Below are 22,588 nucleotides of genomic sequence, written 5' to 3' on the forward strand. Positions count from 1 at the left end.
GGTACTATTATCAAAATCTTCTCTGTATCTTCATGGAGGGATGCTGACTTCTTTTGATGTTCTCTTCCCAGAACTGGACATTTAGTAGAGGTCAGTGTTAACAGACCTGCTGCTCTTTGAGAAAGGGTTTGTTTTAATCCTCTCTGCATTGCTGCCTTCTGTCCAGTGAACTTAGCCTGCCCTTCTTGGGACGTGGGTTGAGAAATATTCAGGGCTAGCCACGGGAGGCTGGCCTGCCTTTTGCTTCTTTGCTATCACACAGAAACCAAAAACCTCTCATCAACTCTTAGGATTTCCTGATAGCTTGGAACTGGGTGGAGTTCTCCATGGGTGGGTGTTATTCTTGGGGCAGATTTCAAATAAAATAGAACTGTTTTGAGAAAACCCTTGATGTCAGCTCCTCCTTGGAGGGACAAGGCTGATGTTCGTCTCCCCACGCCCTTGAAAATGTGTATCTGGTTGCTGCCAAGTTTTGTCTTTTGAACATACAGAGTGGGATTAAATCCTTGCTCACCAGTGATGGTTAAATCTTGCTGCATTGGCAGTGACTGTAGACCAGGCATGTCCAAAGTCAGTTTAGGGGTCTAAACCGGCCCCCTGTGGCAGTTTATTTCCTGGGGTAAAAGCCTAAAAAAACTCAACAACTTCAATCCTAAAAGGTCAACAACTTTGGTTGGCCCTTTGGTCGACCCTCATGGATGTTCACTTCATCAAATCTGGCCCTCTTTGAAAAGAGTTTGGACACCCCTGCTGTAGACCCCTCAACCCTACCCCAAGCATCAGCTAGGTGAGATTCTGGATTTGATGGTCTTGTAGTAAGCCAATCCTGCTGTGTTTGGATCCCTATTCTATTGTGTGAGTCCCTGAACCTCTGCCCTCAAGTCTTCCCTTGTTTATACTCCCAATTGTCATCTCAGACAAGCTGCCCTGAAAGATCTTGGCCCTTGCCCGAGACCTTGCCTTTTCTTCAAGATCTCCCTTCCATATGTGGAAAATGGCAAACATTTACTTGAGATGGTGCTTGTGAGGGCGAATGGGTTCAAGATTGTCAGGCTCATGATTTCTCTATCTCCGTTAGCCTACCTGGCTTTATTTATTCTCATTAGGAAAAGTTACAGGCCGCTTAATCAAAAGGTGACCTAAGCAGTGGAACTAATAAAACACAGATAAAATCAGTAAAACTTTTGAAAACAAATACACAGAGCTATGTATATGTCTGGGTAGGATTGCTTGAAATTTGAGGAATGTAAGCTTAAAAAGGGACGCGGGTGGCGCTGTGGGTTAAACCACAGAGCCTAGGACTTGCTGATCAGAAGGTCGGCGGTTCGAATCGCCGGGACGGGGTGAGCTCCCGTTGCTCAGTCACTGCTCCTGCAAACCTAGCAGTTCGAAAGCATGTCAAAGTGCAAGTAGATAAATAGGTACCGCTCTGGCAGGAAGGTAAACGGTGTTTCCGTGCACTGCTCTGGTTTGCCAGAAGCGGCTTAGTCATGCTGGCCACATGACCTGGAAGCTGTACGCCGGCTCCCTCAGCCAATAAAGCCGAGATGAGCGCCGCAACCCCAGAGTCGGCCACAACTGGACCTAATGGTCAGGAGTCCCTTTACCTTTTAAGCTTAAAAAGAAAGCAGATTCCTGGTCTGAGGTACTTGATGATGGTGATTTTATATACCACCCTTAAGCATAAGATCTGAGGGCGGTTCACAGAATAAAATACAGGATAAAAACATATACATGATTAAAACAAAACAGCAAAATGTTAACTCTCCCTTCCCACTTAGAATCTAAACTAAGACACCAGAGGGAGATGAGCAAAACCAAAAGAGGAAGGAGATGGAAAGATCATGATGACTGAGGGATGAAAGCTCATGCATTCAGGGTTTGCTTTAATGGTTGGTGATGACTTGAGGGTTTAAACCACAAGCTTCATGGAAAAGGTGGATTTTGGAGGGCAACGGGGGTGGCATCATGGAAGCTTATGTTCTAAATATGACATCAGTGCTCAGTCATAACACTGGAATTCTCCCAACTAGGTTTCGGAATTAAGTGCAAGGATTTGAGCCTGCACACTGTCTGAGCCTTCCCATGACAAAACTGTTTTGACAGCTGGAATAAGCCTTATCTGCCTCAAGTTTCCCTGATTTGTTGCCCTTCCAATCTTTCTGGTTCAGCTCTTTGATCCCAGAGGTGTGTGGTTCTTTCTCCCCCTGCTGTCTCTCATTATCCAGAAAGAAAAAGCTTTTTGCTTTACGGACGCAGGTAATGGCCTTAAAAGAGCTCTGGTCTCTGGATGAAAATCTACTTTCGCTTGCAAGTTCCCCTGCCTTCTCTTCTGGGCTAGGATTCAGACATCTTAAGAGCTGGAAACTGATGTTTAAGACCCAGTGCCGTTTTCAGGTTTTAGAGGGCCTTGAATAGTTGGAGGGGGTGCTTGCTAGAGTAGGGGTCATATCCCCTCTTGAAAATTCACCAGCATTTTAGTGTAAATTTCTGATGAACATTTTTGTACGCAATTTTGCATAAGATACACATTTTTGTAAAGCCGTTTCCCTTAATAACATGCCTTTGGTATGGTATTTCTTTTTGCTGATATATACATTTTTAGGCACACACTAGCCTAGTTCATGCATTTTTTTACTTATTACTTGGCTGCAGAACTGCATTGCAAAATGTGTTAGTGCATGAATTTCACAGGACGGCTTTTGTTTTGGAAAGGGCAACTTTGGTCGGTTTGCCTCTAAATGCTGTTGGTGGCCACACGGACCTCAGTGTGACAACAGTCTTACTTTTTTGCATGTAGGAAGATGTGTGCATACATACAGCACACACACACAAAGAAAGTGAATGCTATTCTAGGCTGCATCAATGGAAGGCTAGTGGTCAAGGGAAGTAATAGGCTCTATTCTGCCTTGGTCAGACCACACCTGGAGTCCAGTGTCCAGTTCTGGGCACCACAGTTTAAGAAGGATATTGACAAGCTGGAATGTGTTCAGAGGAGGGCAACCAAGGTTGAGAAAGGGTCTGCAAACCAAGCCTTATGAGGAATAATTGAGGCAGCTGAATCTATTTAGTCTTGAAAAGAGAAGACTTGAGAAGAGATATGATAGCTGTCTCCAAATATCTGAAGGGCTGTCACATGGACGATGGAGCAGGCTCTTTTGGGTTGCTCCAGAGGGTAGGATCAGAACCAACGGATTCAAATGACAAGAAAGGATATTCCAGCTAAACAGTAGGAAGAACCTGACAGTAAGAGCTGTTTGACAATGGAATGGACCAATTTGGAAGGTGGTAGATCCTCATTCAGGAAATCAGCCCTGAGTGCTCACTGGAAGGACAGATCCTGAAGCTGAGACTCCAATACTTTGGCCACCTCATGAGAAGAGAAGACTCCCTGGAAAAGACCCTGATGTTGGGAAAGATGGAGGGCACAAGGAGAAGGGGACGACAGAGGACAAGATGGTTGGATAGTGTTCTTGAAGCTACCAGCATGAGTTTGACCAAACTGCGGGAGTCAGTGGAAGACAGGAGTACCTGGCGTGCTCTGGTCCATGGGGTCACGAAGAGTCGAACACGACTAAACGACTAAACAACAACAGATCCTCATTGGAGGTTTTTAAACGGAGATTGGTTGGCTATCAGGGGTTCTTCAGCTGTGATTCTTGTACTGGACTAGATGACAATTGGTGTTCCTTCCCACTCCCATTCTATATATTGAAAGGTTGTCGATTTGGGGACATGGCCCTCAGGCTGAAGAAGCTTCCTGTCCTAACATAACCACAGTTAACTAAGAGTACTAGTGAGTTGCAATGGAGAATTCTTCATTTGTTTCACCTCCCTGCTCATCTTTGCATAGCGCTGAGGGTGAGGAATTATCCAGTCACCTCTTTTTATTTATAGCCACTGCATGCTATTTATTAACAAAGCACCACAAAAGAAGAATTTCTTGCCTGGCCATGTTCAAAAGGGAGTTTCTCCTGTCTTGAAATCAGAGCCAGGGCAGATTTGGAACACAGAGCACTCATTTAGCATTTAAAGCGTTTGCTAGACTTGGGAGGATGGGGGAGAAAGAGAAGGAAATCTGTGGCATGATCTCAAGAGGAAATGTTCAAAGGACACTGTGCTCTTGTGGAGCTCTGACTGATAATCAGCAGGGCGTGCAAAGCAGAATTCCCAGGTGATTGTGCTCAAAGCTGCAAAAACAGCCCATTCTGGACGCGCTATTAAATCTCTGGAGTGTGTTCAGGGCATCTGGAAGCAAGGCACTCGGAAATGGACGTGGCCTTGGCCTGCAAGGACTAATGAAGGGTTACATAGGGGCACATGCACACCATATGTTTAAAGCATAGTCAATGCATGTTTAAAACAGATGACCTCCCCCAAAGAATCATGGAAAGGGTGAGGGGGAACTACAGTTCCCAGAATTCTTTGGGGTAAGTCATGTGGGTCACTCCCGAGTCATTCCATTGGTCCATCTCTAGCTCAGTATTGTCTATAATGACTGGCAGAAACTTTGCAGGGTTTCAGGCAGGAGTTGATCCCAGAGATGTCAGGGATTGAATGGGAGATCTTCTGCATGCAAAGTGGGCAAATCTGTAAATTTCACTTTCTGTCTCTCATTTTCCCATTCCTAAATTCAGTTCTCTGCATTTATGCATGCTGGTTTGTTTTTTTAAAAAACTCCTCATGCAAATTCATCACTTTCTCCTAATATACATATGTTTGTAATGTATGGAATTTTGCCCAATATACACATTTTTGCAAAACACATTCTGCCTGCATTCAGGGTTAGTGCCTCTCCTGCATGGATGTTACAGCTGCATAAGAATTCTACTCTCAGAGAAGGAATTTGCTGCTAGTATATTATAGGATGCACTGTTTCTTTTTATTTAAAATCATTGATAATCTCCTTAACATTTTCAAAATCTCCAAGTAGTGTACAACATAAAAACAATAAACAACACCATCAGTAAAAAAACCACAAAACAAAAACGCAGTGTAAAATAGCAGCATAAAAACCTACTAAAAGAAGGTTCAGGGAATCCAAACAAAAACAGGGACCAGTCTTACTGGTCACGGAAAGCCTGGGCAGAAAGACATGGCAGAGGGAAGGACATTTCACAGTATAGGAGCAATAGCAGAAGCCTGCTTTAAGGGTTACCAGTCTATGGTATTTTGTAAGTAGAATTTCTAGGAAACGTATTCTGAACTATGAAATGCATGTTAGTAGGAGACATTAAAATAATGGTGGCCTGGTAAAGGATGGAGGTCTTGATGAGCAGCTGATTCCCCAAATGGAGCATGAACAAAGGTTCTTATCCAGGAGACAAAGGAATATGCACATAAGTAAGTAAACCTGGGAACGCAGTGGATGTAGCCTACCTTGATTTCAGCAAGGCATTTGACAAGGTGCCCCATGATATTCTTGTAAAGAAGCTGGTAAAATGCGGACTTGACTATGCTACCACTCAGTGGATTTGTAACTGGCTGACTGACTGAACCCAAAGGGTGCTCATCAATGGTTCTTCTTCATCCTGGAGAAGAGTGACTAGTGGGGTGCCACAGGGTTCTGTCTTGGGCCCCGTCTTATTCAACATCTTTATCAACGACTTGGATGATGGACTCAAGGGCATCCTGATCAAATTTGCAGATGACACCAAAACTGGGAGGGGTGGCTAACACCCCAGAGGACAGGATCACACTTCAAAACGACCTTGACAGATTAGAGAACTGGGCCAAAACAAACAAGATGAATTTTAACAGGGAGAAATGTAAAGTATTGCACTTGGGCAAAAATAAAAAAATAAAAAAATGAGAGGCACAAATACATGATGGGTGACACCTGGCTTGAGAGCAGTACATGTGAAAAGGATCTAGGAGTCTTGGTTGACCACAAACTTGACATGAGCCAACAGTGTGACGCGGCAGCTAAAAGAGCCAATGCAATTCTGGGCTGCATCAATAGGAGTATAGCATCTAGATCAAGGGAAGTAATAGTGCCACTGTATTCTGCTCTGGTCAGACCTCACCTGGAGTACTGTGTCCAGTTCTGGGCACCACAGTTCAAGAAGGACACTGACAAACTGGAACGTGTCCAGAGGAGGGCAACCAAAATGGTCAAAGGCCTGGAAACAATGTCTTATGAGGAACGGCTAAGGGAGCTGGGCATGTTTAGCCTGGAGAAGAGGAGGTTAAGGGTGATATGATAGCCATGTTCAAATATATAAAAGGATGTCACATAGAGGAGGGAGAAAGGTTGTTTTCTGCTGCTCCAGAGAAGCGGACACGGAGCAATGGTTCCAAACTACAAGAAAGAAGATTCCACCTAAACATTAGGAAGAACTTCCTGACAGTAAGAGCTGTTCGACAGTGGAATTTGCTGCCAAGGAGTGTGGTGGAGTCTCCTTCTTTGGAGGTCTTTAAGCAGAGGCTTGACAACCATATGTCAGGAGTGCTCTGATGGTGTTTCCTGCTTGGCAGGGGGTTGGACTCGATGGCCCTTGTGGTCTCTTCCAACTCTTTGATTCTATGATTCTATGATTCTATGGTTATCAATAGGATACAAAGCATAACTAGCTCTTCCTTTTACTCAGAGAGATGGGATGGCAACAATAGGGTCTGAACTATGAAGGATGCAACGTTCACAACCACAACCCACCTTAACAAAACGTCCCGTTATAAATGTTATAATCCAATAGCCCAAATATATAATATGGTTCATAGAGGGTAATGAAATGCAAAGCTTTCCCTGCCCTCTGATGAACCAGCGAGTGTTTCCCCCAGTCATTAGTCCAAATTAGCGAAGCTGAAATGAGAAGGAAGACTCGGCAGGCTCTCCTAACGGTTCTGATGCAGAGTTCAATCTGTCTCATTGTGTTGTTGGCAGAAAACAGCTTACTTTGTTCAGATTTTTGGAAGGCAGCAAGGGAACGGTTACATAATGGAGGCCTGGTCCCATTCCGTGGCCTTGGCCATCACAAATTTTGCCTAACACAAGCCTGTAATAAACAAAAATCTGCCCTTATTCCCTCATGGGGGACACAAGAACCCTTATGGAGTCCTTTATAGGTTCTCCATTGGTCGGAGAAAATAACAGAGGCCAACCAGAGAATACTGAGAAGCAAAGCAGCTCGTAAGCCTGATCTTTATTGAACTGTTGCAACAGGGTGCTCTCCTCACACGCAGGAAAAGAGGAGGACCCCGAACAAAGAAGTGCCTGCCCTTATATAGACATTTTAAATTGCCCGCCCTGGAGTCCAAGACCACCCCCAGACACATCATATCTACATCACAGAAGGGGTGGTCTACAACAGAAATCTGAGTGCATTGTTTATCTCCTGTCGTTCTTTATCTCCTGTCTGGCAGGTTACCTATTAATGCTTACTTGATTGGCTATCCTGGGGAGCCTGGCCAGTCTTTTGTAGTGACAAATACTTAGTTCCTGAGCCAGGTCACAGGCTCACCCTATTCATACACAGATATACCCTTAAGACAGGTTTTGTGAATGAAAAGACAATGGGGAGGCCTTTCCATTTTCCTTTGACCTTGCAGAGCAAACATTTGGTCAGTTTGGGTGCCAAAATGGCTCCAGGGCTGCCCTCCTGTGCTGCCTCAGACCTGTGGCCCATACATTTATGTACATGTTTGCCTGGCTCATCCATGAACATTTATTATATATATAAGACCTTAATTTGTTTATTTCAAGCCCCTGAAACTTTTGTCACCAGGAGTTCTTTCCAGCTAAGGAGGCAACAGCCTGACCTCTCAGAAACTCCCCAGCCCTCTGGGCTGCATCTTGAAGGCTGGGGTACCTTCCTCCTCGGAGCAAAATTGCACACACTTTTGTGCAAGGAACTCAATGCTATGCATGTGGCTCACTCCTTCCATTGTATCCCCGCAACAACTTTGTGGGCATAGGAGCCAACTCCAAGGTGTTGAGGTTAGTTTGCACCCCCCACAATAAAATATTTGAGTACCCCACCCCAAGTTGATGGACATTGCCATTCAAATGGTGTCCGTGAACTGTGTCATGTGATTGATTATGCAGGGCGGGGCTTACCTGCCCCCCCAATATTTTATTCAAGTTGGCACCCCTGCCAATAATACTACGTATATTGAAACAAATGTCGTATAATAACCGATAACAGGGGTTCCCAAACTGTGGTCCATGGATTCAGGTGGTTCGTGGTGTGTTTGTAAAAATACAAGTAAACATTGTACAACATTTAACATGCTGCACTACATTTGCTACAAATGGAAAACCATTAAGGGGTCCACTAAGACCCTCAGAAATTTTCAAATGGTCTGGGGGGGGGAGAGATTTGGGAACCATTGACCTATAAAACACTCCCCCAAAATAGCTGCAGAAATTTATCAATAGACAGGAAACAGATAGGGTTGTTTGCATCAGAAAATGCACTTTCTTTATCACTGCTTTGCTGAGACCATTCTAATAGGTTTTTCTCTCCATCCCTTTCCCTTCCACAATCAAAGTGTTCAGGTAGCTTTCAAAGGCCAGCCCCGTGGGGACCTGTTAAAAAGGCCTTCATCAATGCCCATCTCCTCCTGCAGGAGTGACCTTTACCTCCTCTCGGCTGCTGCTGCGACCAGATTCATATCACCTTGGAAGGAAGGTTGCCATAGCGATCAGAGATGAAATTCAAAGCTGTTTCTGCTCCATCCCACCTGTGCAAACTGAAGTGCAGTCGCTTCTGTCGCTGCCTCTGCCTTCTGCGGTTGTGTCTTTCTACTCTGTATATATTTGCTGATGCATGCCCAAATTATTTTTTAAGTATACAACTACAATATGAAGGTACTTGCAAAGGTGAGCATTGTGTACGTATCTTCACCTGGAAGCTGAGTTGAGTTGCAGCCCCAATAAGTGCAGTCAGCGGCAAAGCTCTCTCTGTGTGTGTGTGACGCCAAAAAAGGACAGTACTGTGAAGATCTGCCTGAAGAAGTACTAACTGGATGAATATTCTGTGGGGTGAAACTTTCCCCACCCCCCAACACACCTTTATTTAGTCATTGTTTCATCCTTGGGACTGCTCAGCAAATCTCACTGAATATTAGCAACTAATTTCTTCCAAAACCAGCTGCTTACTCTATCTCATTTTACTTGGAGGAATCTCTGGGATTTATGAAGTTGATTTTTGCTCCATGGCTGTTTCCAAAGAGAGCAGGGAGCATCATGGAATGTGGGAACAGCAGCATCCTTTAAAGTAAAGGTAAAGGGTAAAGGGACCCCTGACCATTAGGTCCAGTTGTGGCCAACTCTGGCGTTGCGTTGCGGCGCTCATCTTGCTTTATTGGCCGAGGGAGCCGGTGTACAGCTTCCGGGTCATGTGGCCAGCATGACTAAGCCACTTCTGGCGAACCAGAGCAGCGCACGGAAATGCCGTTTACCTTCCCACCAGAGCAGTACCTATTTATCTACTTGCACTTTGACGTGTTTTCGAACTGCTAGGTTGGCAGGAGCAGGGACTGAGCAACAGGAGCTCACCCTGTTGCGGGGTTTCAAACCGCTGACCTTCTGATCAGCAAGTCCTAGGCTCTGTGGTTTAACCCACAGCACCACCCGCGTCCCTTAAAGTAGCAGGGCTGAATTCCTTGTGGCTATTAAGGAGAGAAGACTCACAACATCCTTCCCCAACCCCATGCCCAAACATCCTTTCTTTTTGCTCTGGAGCTTTCACTGTGATAACTGCTCTTTAAAGCTGAACTGGAGCAAATGGAAATCCATGGAACACCTGAATTGCTGTTTGTTGTGCCTTAGGTTTTTGCTGGGAAAACTCCAGGGGAGGAGCAAAGAGCGCTCAGACAATGAGCTTGAAAGCATGGCACTATGCTTGGGAAGAGCAGAGTAAAAGGTAAGTATGGATAAGCCCTCAGACACTTTTTCTGTGAATGAATTTCAGCCTCCCTCTGAAATGAGCATCTTTAAACACCCAACACAAAGCATCCTGCATTGCTATCTTCACTTTAGTTAGTGAAGAAGAGGTCAGTTGAGAAGCATTTTGATTATCTGGAGCCCCATTTCTAACTGCGTATTAGTTGGTGACCTCAAGAGAACTGCAAAAAAGGGCAAGAACAAAATCCATACTAGAGAAACCGACGTTACCACGATCTGTTTCACATTTAAAAAAAGCATAAATGAAGGCACTGTCTTCCTTCCACCTCCCTGATTATCTCCTTTCCCTCACACAGATAAAAGATAATGAAGGATCCCATGGTGTTAATCTATTCTGTGGCCAAGGAATTGTCTCTCTCTTTCTCATTCTCTCTCTCCATTCCTAATTATGCTTCTTTTCAAATCTGCAATTAGCAAAATGACTTTGTCCAAAAAGAAATTGCAGAGGCTCCCAGGCCCAGAATTACGCTGAATGTCTTTGTCAATTCTTGAGAGTTATAACACTGTTGGCATTTTGCTGACATTTGGTATGACAAATGTGTTAAGTATTCTAGGATTTAAACACGCCCTCCCCCCCAATTCTTTTGGTTCAGAGAAGGGCTCAATTCACTCAGGGCCAAAGAGAATGGAAAGTGTAAATTAAGGTGCAAATCTCTCTCTTGCTCTCCTTTCCAATGGGTTGGGGATTGTTAATGACAAAGAAGGTGTGAGTGTGACCCTTTCCCAAAACATCTAGAGGGAACCAGGTTAAGGAAGATGGTTTTAAAGGAGCAGCTTGAGGGATGCACCATGTGAGAGTCATAGCTGTTAAAAGCTCTGGGGAATGCGTCATTGAGTTATTTTAGTGGGGAACTATCCTCCCTTCATGGGATGGGCAATGCTACTGTTCATATAGGACCCAGGTAAGTATCTCCTGGTTGCTATGGGAACATAGAATGCAACCACTTTGAAATCCCTACTTGAACAGTGCAGCAGAAACAGGTCAGGATAATTCCCCAAGTGTCTTTTCAGGTGTGTACAGCCTAGAGTCCTATTTGATGATTTCAGAGTCTTGTGTGGTCCAGGGTCAAGATTCATAGAAACAAAGAAAATTGAAGAGGAAACATGTGCCATATGACAGAGGTTTTCAAAATCATGAAGTCGGTGGAGACGGTGGCTAAGAAAACCTCTCTCATAATACTAGCACCCAGGAGCCTTAGAGGAGCTTGCAGATGGGTACTTATTATGGGATAGACACCCTTCACACAGGCAAGTTAATGATGTTGTTTGTAGGGCTCTGCACACACTCCAATTTCGGGTCTGATCTGGTGCTTCAGAGTAGTCCCGATCTGACCTAAGACGGCTTTGAAGTCAGGAGATGGCAGCTTATTTGTGGTCTCTCTTGCACTGCTTGCTGTCTGTCAAAGTGACTTTCTCTTGGGGAAAGATGTTGAGTACCTCCCCTCCAACCTGCTGGCTTTCAAAACATCCTCTTGAATGCCAAAAACACTCTACTCATGATAAAGATAAAAGATAAGAGCGGGGGAATACGCTGAAATTGTGAAACATCTTAGTATATTTCTGTTCATTCAGACAGGGTTCAGAAAAGAACTGTTAGGAAACCAAACACATTTCAGATGCACTGAGCAGCAGATCAAAATATCATTATACTCTATTTGTAAATTCCAATCTAGGCATCTCCCATTTAGCAAATTAGGCAGAGGTGCTAATTAAGGTGATCATTAAATGTTCATTTTCCTGAACGCTTTGGTAAAATCAACATCAGAGCAGCTAGATAGCTCGAAAGCACAGGGCGGGGGGAACCTGCAGCCCTCCAGATGTTATTGGACTCCTGACTTCCACCAGTCCCAGTCAGCAAGGCTGTTGTTCAGGCATGATGGGAGTTGTAGTTCAATAGCCTCTGAAGGGCTGTATGTTCCATGCTCTAAAGTCTCAAGTTCACTTGGAATAACTTAGGTCTGCAGTATCCTATAGTCTTAGTGTAATAGTTATTTTAGGCCAGCTTTTGATGACCTGGTGCCGTCCAAAGGTTTTGGATGCAATTCCCAGCAACCTCAGCCAGTGCACATCGTCATAGACTTACAAATGAACTAGAGAGACCACTGGTGGTAGAAACACCAGCTTCTGGGTTGGCTTCTCCTTTTTGTCTTATTTTGACACATAGTAATAAGTCATGAACCCCTATCCGTAGGTGTCTCTTCCAGGAAGGATAATCAGTTGATCCAACTGAAATAGAGGGCGCCAGAATGAAAGAACTCACACCCACACCAGTTACCAAGCTACAGGGGATGCCTAATGCATCCAACAGTTCCCGGGTTCTAAAAACTCTCCCCAGGGTGGTGTCATAACATACATTCAGGCGAAAGGCAAAAGCATTCCTTTTTAGCCAGGCTTTTGGGCTATTTCCTATCTAGGAAAGTGATTGGAAAATGCAGTGGAAAACGTAGGATTGCACTCGCTTTGATGCAAGTTGTGTAACCTCCTGGTAAAACAAATGATGAACAGCTTGTCTGGATGTAACCTGATTGTTTGGCAAAATGCTGTCCTTGAGGCTATCATTTGCATCTGCAGCTTGGACAGAGCTGCCTTTTGGAAAAAGATATGGCTTCTGCTTCACTTAGTGCAGTGCTACTCAAAGTGGTTGTCCATGGGCAAGGGCCACAAGCCATTACTTGCTGGTCTGCAGTGACTCCACACAGCCCAGGTTGTGTAGGCAGCTTCAGGGACCAAATATGGTATCCACCGCTGAAGAGCCAATGCGAAGACAGTGCCAGGTGGCCAAGGAATCCTGCAATGATAGAAGTCATCATGTGATTCTCTCTCAGTTTAATGTTCTATACAGGTATCCTCAGGCCTGTAAGCCCCAGTAACAGCAATTAAACTGTGAGCTCACCCATACTTCTGTTTGTGCTGTGATTTATGGGCACAGGCCAATGATTTACAAGCACAGGTCTGAGCAGGGTCCCCCCCCCTTCCATCCTGTCATTTCCCCCAGGAAAACCTGCTGTTTACTGCGGAATTGGAAGAAACACCAATCAACTTTTCTATAGGTTGCCAATCATTCTAATTCAGTGATAAACGTAATTGTTGGACTCGTGACTGAAAATCATAGATCTGAGACCCCACTCTCAGTTAAGTGTACATAGGATTACAGACACAGACTTGTCTCCAACTAAGTTTTACTCAGAGTAGGCCTATTGAAATTAATGGAACTAAAATAACCATGCCATTGAGTTTAGTGGGCCTGCTCTAAGTTAGTTTGAGAAAATCCTCAGTCTTCTCAACAAGGGAGGGTTTGAACAATTCTCTTGATTCCAGAAGGTTCCTGGTGGTAAAATGTAATAATTTATCATTACTACTACTTCTACTTGTACTCAGTTGTTGCTCAGGGATTCTGAGAAACCAACAAAATCAGTACAGTTTTTAAATAAGTGGTTTAAAATGAGTGCAGTTTTGAAAGGTTCAGTCCACCACCATGGTTGCAATATACTGTATTAAAACGTGTCCAAAAGCATAACTTTCAAAAATATATCTAGATCAACTTTCAAAAATATATCTAGATTAAAGATCCTCCAGGTGTCCCTATTTTTCAGGGACAGTCCTGGATTTACAGAAGATGTCCCAGTTTCTGAATTGATCCCAGAATGTCCCGCTTTCCCCTAGGACATCCCTATTTTCATCGGAGAAATGCTGGAGGGTGTGGAGTTAGGCGACTCCTGAGCCAAGGAGATAACTAACTATACAACCTTTAGAAGACATCTGAAGGCAGCCCTGTATCACAAAGTCTTTTAATGTTTAATAATGTTTTTATGTATGTTGGAAGCCACCCAGAGTATAAGATTATTATTATCCACCTGTCACCAGAAGGTCCCAGGGCAGGTTACAACAATGTAAAACACAACAATTAAAAACAGTATCTGAAGAAGTGTGCATGCATACGAAAGCTCATACCAAGAGCAAACTTAGTTGGTCTCTAAGGTGCTACTGGACAATTTTTCAATTTTTTTTAAATATATTTCTACTGTGTCAGACCAACACGGCTACCTACCTGAGTATAAAGCAAAGTACTGTAGTAACTAGGGTGGGTCCTTATATATCACGTGTCATAGGCCAGTGCATCAAAATAAGTCGATCCATTTGGGCTTTTTGCAAGTCAACTGCATTCAAAATCCTATGATTTGTCATTTGCAGACTGGGCAAGCATGTCAAAGGAACAAGAGTCTGGGGACCACACCCTAGCAAAGCCAGAGAAAGCCCAGGTGGTGAGCCGACTCTTGAAGCAGGCGCCACCGGGAGAGTTCAATGAGGCCTTCAGCGACCTGCGCATGCTGGTGGACGATGACACCATGATGTGTGAGGAGGTGGCCAGCCTTTGCGCTGTGCACAACAAAGACCATTTCACTCCAGTCAAAAGCAAAAAGTGTGAGGTGTTGCTGACCCGCCACAATGAACTGGAGGAGAACCGCTTCCTGGACCCTCAGAACAGAGTCTCCTTCAAGTACGACCACCTGAAGAGAGTGCCGAGCAATTTCCAGGATCAGCCTGAGGAGGATGAGAAAGGTGAACTGTGGAGGAGAGCACTTCAAGAGGCCTTGAAGGTCTATGTCAGCAACCACTACCCTGAGGGGCTTTGCAGCGTCTTCATCAAGGACACAGCTGTCCGGAAGATCTTTGTGGCTTGCATCGAAAGCCACCAATACAAGCCCTCTTCTTTCTGGAATGGACTGTGGAAGTCGGAATGGACTTTTGCATTGGCACCGGCCTCCACTTCTACCGAGGTGTCTGGCACCATCATGGTCCAAGCCCATTACTTTGAGGATGGCAACACACACCTGACGGTCATCAAGGATGTCGAGGAGACCCTGCTGGTCACGGATGAGACCCAAACAGCACAAGACTTTGCAAAGCTGGTGGAGAAGGCAGAAAACGAGATCCAAGGTGGGCTGATGGAAGAGTATCAGCACATGAATGGCACATACCTGAAGTCCTTTAGGAGACAGCTGCCCATCACCCGCACCAGCCTTGACTGGGAAAAGGTTGTGATGACCAAGATTGTTGCGGCTCGTGCTAGCCAGTGAAGGTCCCACTTCAATGTGGCAGTAGGGATGAGGGAAGGGAGGCAATGCCTGTGGAAATGTGAGATGTTTGGAATAGCATTTTAAAATAAAGTGAGGTCACTTCCAGGCTGTTGCTGGTTTCATGTGGGATTCAGTTAGGTAAAGGTAAAGGACCCCTGACAGTTAAGTCCAGTCGCAGACGACTCTGGGGTTGCGGCACTCATCTCACTTTACAGGCTGAGGGAGCTGGTGTTTGTCCGCAGACAGTTTTTCCAGGTCATGTGGCCAGCATGACTAAGCCGCTTCTGGCGCAATGGAACACCAAAACCAGAGTAGTGCATGGAAATGCCATTTACCTTCCCCTTGGAATGGTATCTATTTATCTACTTGCACTATTTTGGCATGCTTTCGAACTGCTAGGTTGGCAGGAGCTGGGACCGAGCAACGGGAGCTCACCCCATTATAGGGATTCAAACCGCCAACCTTCTGATCGGCAAGCCCAAGAGGCTCAGTGGTTTAGACCACAGTGCCATCCGCGTCCCAGCAAAGTCAGGTTGTGAGATTGCCTTACCCTAAATAGGTTTGACCACTTCAATCTGTGAAACTGGCACTGTTACAGGTGCCACAAAAGACCTGCTATGCAGTTGTAAGAAAGCAGGTAATTCCTGAGTGTGGGTGCTGCCACACTGAAAGATCCAATTCTTACAAACGTGGCATCTGTATTGTGTGGCACCAATTTCACAGAGGAGATGTTGGCAGAGGCTGCTGTGTGCATACTGAACACTGTAGAAAGAGACAGTGTTCTGTACTCTCACCGTGGCCAACCAGATGCCCCAAAACAAGGCCCAAAAGCCGAACCTGAGCAGGCACACCTGGTTCTACCCAACACTGTGGGTGCCTGGTGTATGTGTGTGTGTGTGATGTCATGTGCAGCAGCCATGGGGAAATGGGGAGGTCATCCAGAGAGAATACACAGAAGCAGCCTGTCCTATTAGAGGGAAGCCAAAGGAAATGGGAGAAAATGAAGAGAGACAAGGCAGTCCAAAATAGACCTAGAGGCAGACATAAAGCGTGAGTGAGCTGAGGCGTGTGTGTGTGTGTAGTAGCTGGGGAGGGGCAGTCTGTATAGAAAGCTGCTGCTGTCATTTGGGATGTTATTACAGATGCTCACAGTGTGACGCACACATGCAGATTCCCATCTGAGGAGCATGATTCCCCTTTCCCTCCCATTCTCTTTGGAAAACGGGCGTTAATTAGTCACAGAGATATTCATCAAGCTGCTGCCTCTTGGAGCTGGTCAGTCCCAGAGACATCTGGCGAGCCCGCTTTCCACCCTGCTTCCAAAAAAGCAGAGAGTCTGGCTTATGAAGAGCTGCAGTTCTCCCTAGTCCCCGTTCTCTGTCTGCTGGAAAAAGGCAAACTGCAGGATGTAGCGCTGAAATGGCTTTAACAACACAGGCCGAAAATATTTCTTTCTCTTCATCCTTGACCCAGAAGAAGGGTTCTGCAATGCTAAGTTCCCTGTGTACCAGGGATGGGGAACCTCAGGTCCAGGAAGGAGGAGAAGGAGGAAGGAAGCAGAACTCCACGTGGTGCTGGCTGGAGGAGGCTACACCAAGGGATTGGGGCCATGACTGGCTGCTGCTTCGGATCCCAGCTTGCCATGAATGTGTCTAATCTACTTTTGAATCGACATTGGTGGGCATCAACAACGGGAGCAAGTTCCACCATTTACACTGTGTGAAGAGGGACTTTATCTGCCCTGAATCTTCCAACATTCAGCTTCATTGGAAGTCCACAAGTTCTAATATTAGGAGAGAGGGAGAAAACACTTTTCTCTCTACTCTTTCTCCATACCAAGCATAACTGTATAAACGTCTATCACAGGCTTCCTCAACCTCGGCCCTCCAGATGTTTTGAGACTACAATTACCATCATCCCTGACCACTGGTCCTGCTAGCTAGGGATCATGGGAGTTGTAGGCCAAAAACTTCTGGAGGGCTGAGGTTGAGGAAGCCTGGTCTATCATGTCACCTCCTCTTCCTTGTTTTTGCTCTAAACGAAAAAATCCCAAATGCTGCAACTTAAAGGATTTGTTCCCCTTTGCCATGCAGGCCCCTGCATTGACAGACATGGGAGCCAAACAATAAGGGTAGAGACAGAAAGAGCTGGGGAAGATTTAGCTCTTGTATTATCAGTAACCATGGGAAGCTCATGGTAGCCAGAAGCGCAAACCTGCCCAGCTTATACACTGTGCTTGACTTGGTCTCCCTTGAGCCTGAGTGGAGAGAGGGAATGCATTCGCGTTTCCAAAAACAATGAGACACCAGCTGTCCAAACCTTCCTAACCCAGCTCCCAACCAAGTTCTAACTTGGCTTGGCAAGACGCCAAGATGTAGCAAGCTTTTCTCTGCTCAGCTTGGAAATGTCCCACTATTGACGACCTTCCTTTGGCAAATTGTCATGGAGCTTTGTAATGTGATGGCAATTGATGGTGCTTGCCGATTTTTCTTTTCTTTTTCTTTTAATTAAAACTAAACAGAACATTTTTATCCCCACCCAAAGGCTTCCAGAATGGCTTACAAATACCCATGATAAGACAGCCCCTGCCTTCAGATTTACAATCTAATATACATCACACACGGCCCCTGCTCCTGCCAACCTAGCAGTTTGAAATCACCTCAAAGTGCAAGTAGATAAATAGGTACCGCTTCGGCAGGAAGGTAAACGGCGTTTCCGTGCGCTGCTCTGGTTCGCCAGAAGCGGCTTAGTCATGCTGGCCACATGACCCGGAAGCTGTACACCGGCTCCCTCGGCCAATAAAGCGAGATGAGCGCCGCAACCCCAGAGTCGGTCACGACTGGACCTAATGGTCAGGGGTCCCTTTACCTTTACTATACATCACACACAAACACAATGCCAGGGTGGGAGGAGGAAAAAGAAAAGCCCATGCTCTAATTCTTCGCTACAGAGTTGTACCTGGAAGTACTTTCTGTGGGCAAGATATTTTGACAGTGGAGCAGACTCCCTTGGAAGGTGGTCGACTCTCCTTCCTTGGAGGTTTCTACACAGAGGTTGAGTAGCCATCTGTCATGGATGCTTTAGTTCAGGGGTCAGGAAACTTTTTCAGCAGGGGGCCGGTCCACTGTCCCTCAGACCTTGTGGGGGACCGGACTATATTTTTTTGGGGGAAATGAACGAATTCCTATGCCCCACAAATAACCCAGAGATGCATTTTCAATAAAAGCACACATTCTACTCATGTAAAAACATGCTGATTCCTGGACCATCCATGGGCCAGATTTAGAAGGCAACTGGGCTGAATCTGGCCCCCGGGCCTTAGTTTGCCTACCCATGCTTTAGTGGCAATTCTTGTATAGCAGGGGGCTGGACTAGATGACCCTTGGGGTCACTTCCAACTCTACAATTCTATGATTCTATAAGTTATGCTCTTAAACTCACCACCATCTGGCATCAAACAGAATTGATTGTGGGGTTGAGTTATGACAACCGCTAAAACCTCTATTTAACCAACCCATGCCATTTTCTTCTAGTACGCAACAATTGCCGCAACTGAGATTTTTCTTCCTAAGCTTCAGTCTGTGATGTATTATTTTAAACTGTTCACCAATGATTTTGTCATGTCATCAAAGCTGACATTATTTTTAAAGTCAATAGCGAGTTCTCAGCCACAAAGATCACTGGATGACCTTAGGCCAGTCACTTGCTATTAGTCTAATCTACCTCATAGGGTTGTCCTAAGCAAGCCTTCTTTACTGGATTCCCATTTCCCCCACCTTTGGTGGTTCTAAACCCACCCACCACATCCAACGTTTTTCAGCCTTGCACCTTTATGGAAAGAAAAACTTCAAAGAATAGGAAGAGGTTATCAGCTTGGACCACCCCCTTGTGGCTTAGTAAATAACAGAGATTTAAATAATATGTGCTTGTATGCCAGGCGTGTGTTTTGTGGGTTGTTGCGTTGACTTCCCCTCCTGCAGTCACACAAGATTCCCTGAGAATGCTTGGCTTTGAAGGCCCGCTAATGAAGTCATTAATTGAACAGAGCCTTTGATAACTGCAAAAAGGCTTTTTGTGTGTGTTCCAGCAGCACTTTCCCCCACTGATGTTTCTCAAAACGTAATCCATCATGTTCTTGTTGTGAAGACTCAAGGTGAATGTAATAAAGTGCCAGTTCACACACACACAGCAGACACCGGCAAGCGGCTTCACACTGTGGGTTGAAGCAAAAACAACCTGTACAACCTGTAGCATCGTAAAGAAGACTGGAGACCCTCTCTAGTCTATATAAAAAGGTTTTTTCCATATGCGAAGACCACAGGGGAGTTTGAAGTGTAAGAAAATAGCAGAACATATTAAGAAACATGTTAGAGAGGATGAAATTAGATAAGACAGAACCTTAAAACACAGCTGCATGTCATTTGGGTTATAAACATTGATGCTGGGTGAGCGGGAAGTGACTAGTTTTGTTCAATTGGAATATGATTGTTGAGTAACAAATGTAACTTTCCGCATGGAAAAAGGAACAAAATATTATTATATTTAGAAAGACTTCTGTAGCATCTTAGAGAGTCAGGGTGCATCTAGGCTCTTACTATTTTCATGTGGGATTCAACCACATACCAGAAAATTTAATGAGCATTTAATGTGTGTGTGTGTGTGTGTGTGTGTGTGTGATGATTTTAGTTCACAGGGAACGTGTTATGTACTGAGCTAGGATCCTAGACCAATAGGCAGGTAGGATCCTAGAATGCAATAACCGGATTGGCCTGCAGGAGCAGCCCAATCAGGCCCCAGGAGGAAGTTAATCAGCCTATTAGGTCAGGAGGATCCTAGAATGCAACAACTGATTGGCCTGCAGGAGCAGCCCAATCAGGCTCCAGGAGGGAAGCAGAGTCAGCCAATCACATGGGACCCATTGTGTAAATAATGTATATAAAGCCTGACGGGTTTTTTTTTTGGGGGGGGGGACTCAATTCACTGTTACGAGATGCAATACAGAGCATGAAATCACTATGCGACTCCGAGTATATTTCAGAAGGGCTTTTAGCACCTCCCCTCTCACATAGGGAGCTATGATGGTATTCCTGGTTGGAACACTATCAGTCCAGAGCGATCCATTAGCAGCTGCTATCAAGTCGTGTGCTTCCTCTCACATTAGCACCTCAGCATCACCCGGAAAGTCTTTGATCATTTCCAAAGAAAGGGCACTTTTACAATCAGTTAAAACATGCTCCTCCACTGCTCAGGTGATACTCTTCTCACTTCCCTCAGTTGTCATTGCCTCTGCCAGTCTCCAGTGTCACTTCCCATGCGACTCTTGTATCAAGCGAGTAACCACCCTGGAAAGTTGTGGCAATCCTTTGTGCCTGCTACCTCTCCTCTTATATAGTCCTCAGTTGCTGGGCACAGACTCTCCACCTGAGTCTTGGCTTCATCGGTTTCAGGTGCTGACCTGGCCCTTAACTGGTTTCAGGTGGTGAGTCATGAGCTCTCAGTCTGGCACTCCTTCATAACGGTTGCCTCAGCTGTTCTGCCCTCTGCCTTCTGGCCCTTGGAGGCAGCAGGGGTGGGGAGTTATGCTTCTCCAGCATCCTTTAAAAAAAATAAAATTACTCAATTTTACAAATATATTTTAAATTCAAATATCAGTCATACTCTTAAACAAACTAGGATTCCCTGAATCCTAAGACTTCTTTGTTAAAAAACCAGAAGCTTTTTTATTAGGTATAGTGGGTAGAGAGATACTGAGACAAGATAAAAAATTATTATTGTATACAACAACTGTGGCAAGAATTTTGTTAGCTCAAAGATGGGAACAACAGGAGTCACCAACAAAAGAAGAGTGGCAGATGAAAATGATGGACTTTGCAGAACTGGAGAAGAATCCGGAACCAGCAAGACCAAGCATTCCAAAAAGACTGGAACAAATTTATATTATATTTGAAATACAACTGTAAGCAATTAACAACATTAGCAGGGTTATCTGAAGATTTGTAAGGTGAAATTGCTACCTATTCAGGTTGAGTAATATAATATTTTAGGTAATGATATAACAAGGATAGGAAACGAAGCAAAATGTAAAGATGTACAGTTTAATTTTGTAAACCATCAGACGAGAGGGAGGGAAGTCCTTAGGCTCAGTTGAGCCAAAGAGATAAAACAAGAGGATACGATGTTACGTAATGTGATTATATGTAAAACCAATAAAAATCATTTATAAAAATCCTAAGACCTCCCTCTACCCCTCCATGGTTTCCGTTATTCCGTCAGAAGACATCTTAAGGCAGCCCTGTTCAGGGAAGTTTTTAATGTATGACATATTAGTGTATTTTTGGTATTTGTGGAAGCTGCCCAGAGTGGCTTTGGAAACCCAACCAGATGGGCGGGGTACAAATAATAAATTATTATTATTATTATTATTATTATTATTATTACTAGTCTTTTTCAACTGCATCTTATAATATCTTCCGTTTTTTCTTAAAACTCTTACCATAGGTCTTGTTACAAGTGTTATAACAGTCCTGCCAATGTTTTTAATTCTTTAGAGTGTTCTCCAAGGGAACTTATAAATTCCCCCCATTTCCTATTAAAGTTCTTGTCTTCTTGATTTCTGATTCTCCTGGTCATTTCCCCCATTTCAGCATAGTCCACCAGCTACTCCAGCATCCTAGCTCCCTTCGTGTTGGAGGGCTGTGGGATCTCTTCTTCTCTTCTTCCTGCTCTTCCATTGGCTTCTCATCCACCAGCTCCTCTGATGCCCTTCCATGTTCCACTTGGGTGCTGAGGTCTCCTGGCCAGAGTCCCAAGGACCCCCAGTAGTTGCTGGTGTGATTTCCTCTGGGTTATCCTCTATCTGCCAGAACTGTGACCCCCACTGCTCCACAACAGGAAGTGGGCTTGTTGTGCAAGGCATCCCAATTGACTGTAATGGTTCAATATCAATTTGCTGGTATGTGAGCACCGAGTGTGGCTGAGGGCTCCCATGTAGGAATGCTGTTCCATGCAAGCAAAAATCCCGTCTACTAAAAATAAAATGCTGGAGGGAAGTGTTAGCAATTCATTTAAATAATGCTGACAGTGTCCAGAGAGGAAAGTCTGGATATTGCTTTATTGAGGAAACTGGACAGAAAAACAGTGTGTAATTTGTAGAGAAAGGAATGGAGAGGTTTTGTCATTCTTAGTTTAGACCAGTGGTTCCCAATCCTTTTTTTTTTTTTTTTTGGCCATGCCCCAACTAAGCATCTCTAAAATCCTGATTACCCTACCCCCCCCCCCTGTGACATATAATTCTTATTATTCAAAAAGTGAACTCCGATTCACATGGAGGAAGCCTAAAAGACCATTAACTTGGTCTAACTCATTCTCAAATTGCCCCCCTTAAAAATCAAATTGCCCCCCTGTGGGGCATGTGCCCCACATTGGGAACCTTGTGTTGAATGGTTACTTTAAATGTAAAGGTTCATCATTGTTCCACCTAATGTGTATGTCTTTAAGGGGCCAGAGCAAGGGCCAGAGCAAGATAACGAGACCCAGCTTTACAGCTGTGAAACATAGCAGGTGCTGCTGAGTTGCATTGATTAAGGTGTGTCAGCATTTGCTT

The 22,588-nt window shown here is 44.7% G+C and overlaps 1 pseudogene across 2 annotated transcripts; it reads left to right on the plus strand.

Annotated features, from left to right (window-relative positions):
• Positions 1-10,814: 10,814 nt before the first annotated feature.
• LOC307203494 (F-actin-capping protein subunit alpha-1 pseudogene) lies at positions 10,815-15,090 on the plus strand (annotated as a pseudogene). 2 transcript variants are annotated; one of them, XR_013843922.1, is made up of 2 exons: positions 10,815-10,918; positions 14,099-15,090. The product of XR_013843922.1 is annotated as an F-actin-capping protein subunit alpha-1 pseudogene (transcript). The 2 variants fall into 2 exon arrangements; XR_013843923.1 differs by having other exon boundaries at positions 10,833-10,888.
• The last annotated feature ends 7,498 nt before the right edge of the window (positions 15,091-22,588 follow it).

This window comes from Podarcis cretensis (assembly GCF_951804945.1).
Source record: "Podarcis cretensis genome assembly, chromosome: 14".
In the NCBI taxonomy this organism is placed as follows: Eukaryota; Metazoa; Chordata; class Lepidosauria; order Squamata; family Lacertidae; genus Podarcis; species Podarcis cretensis.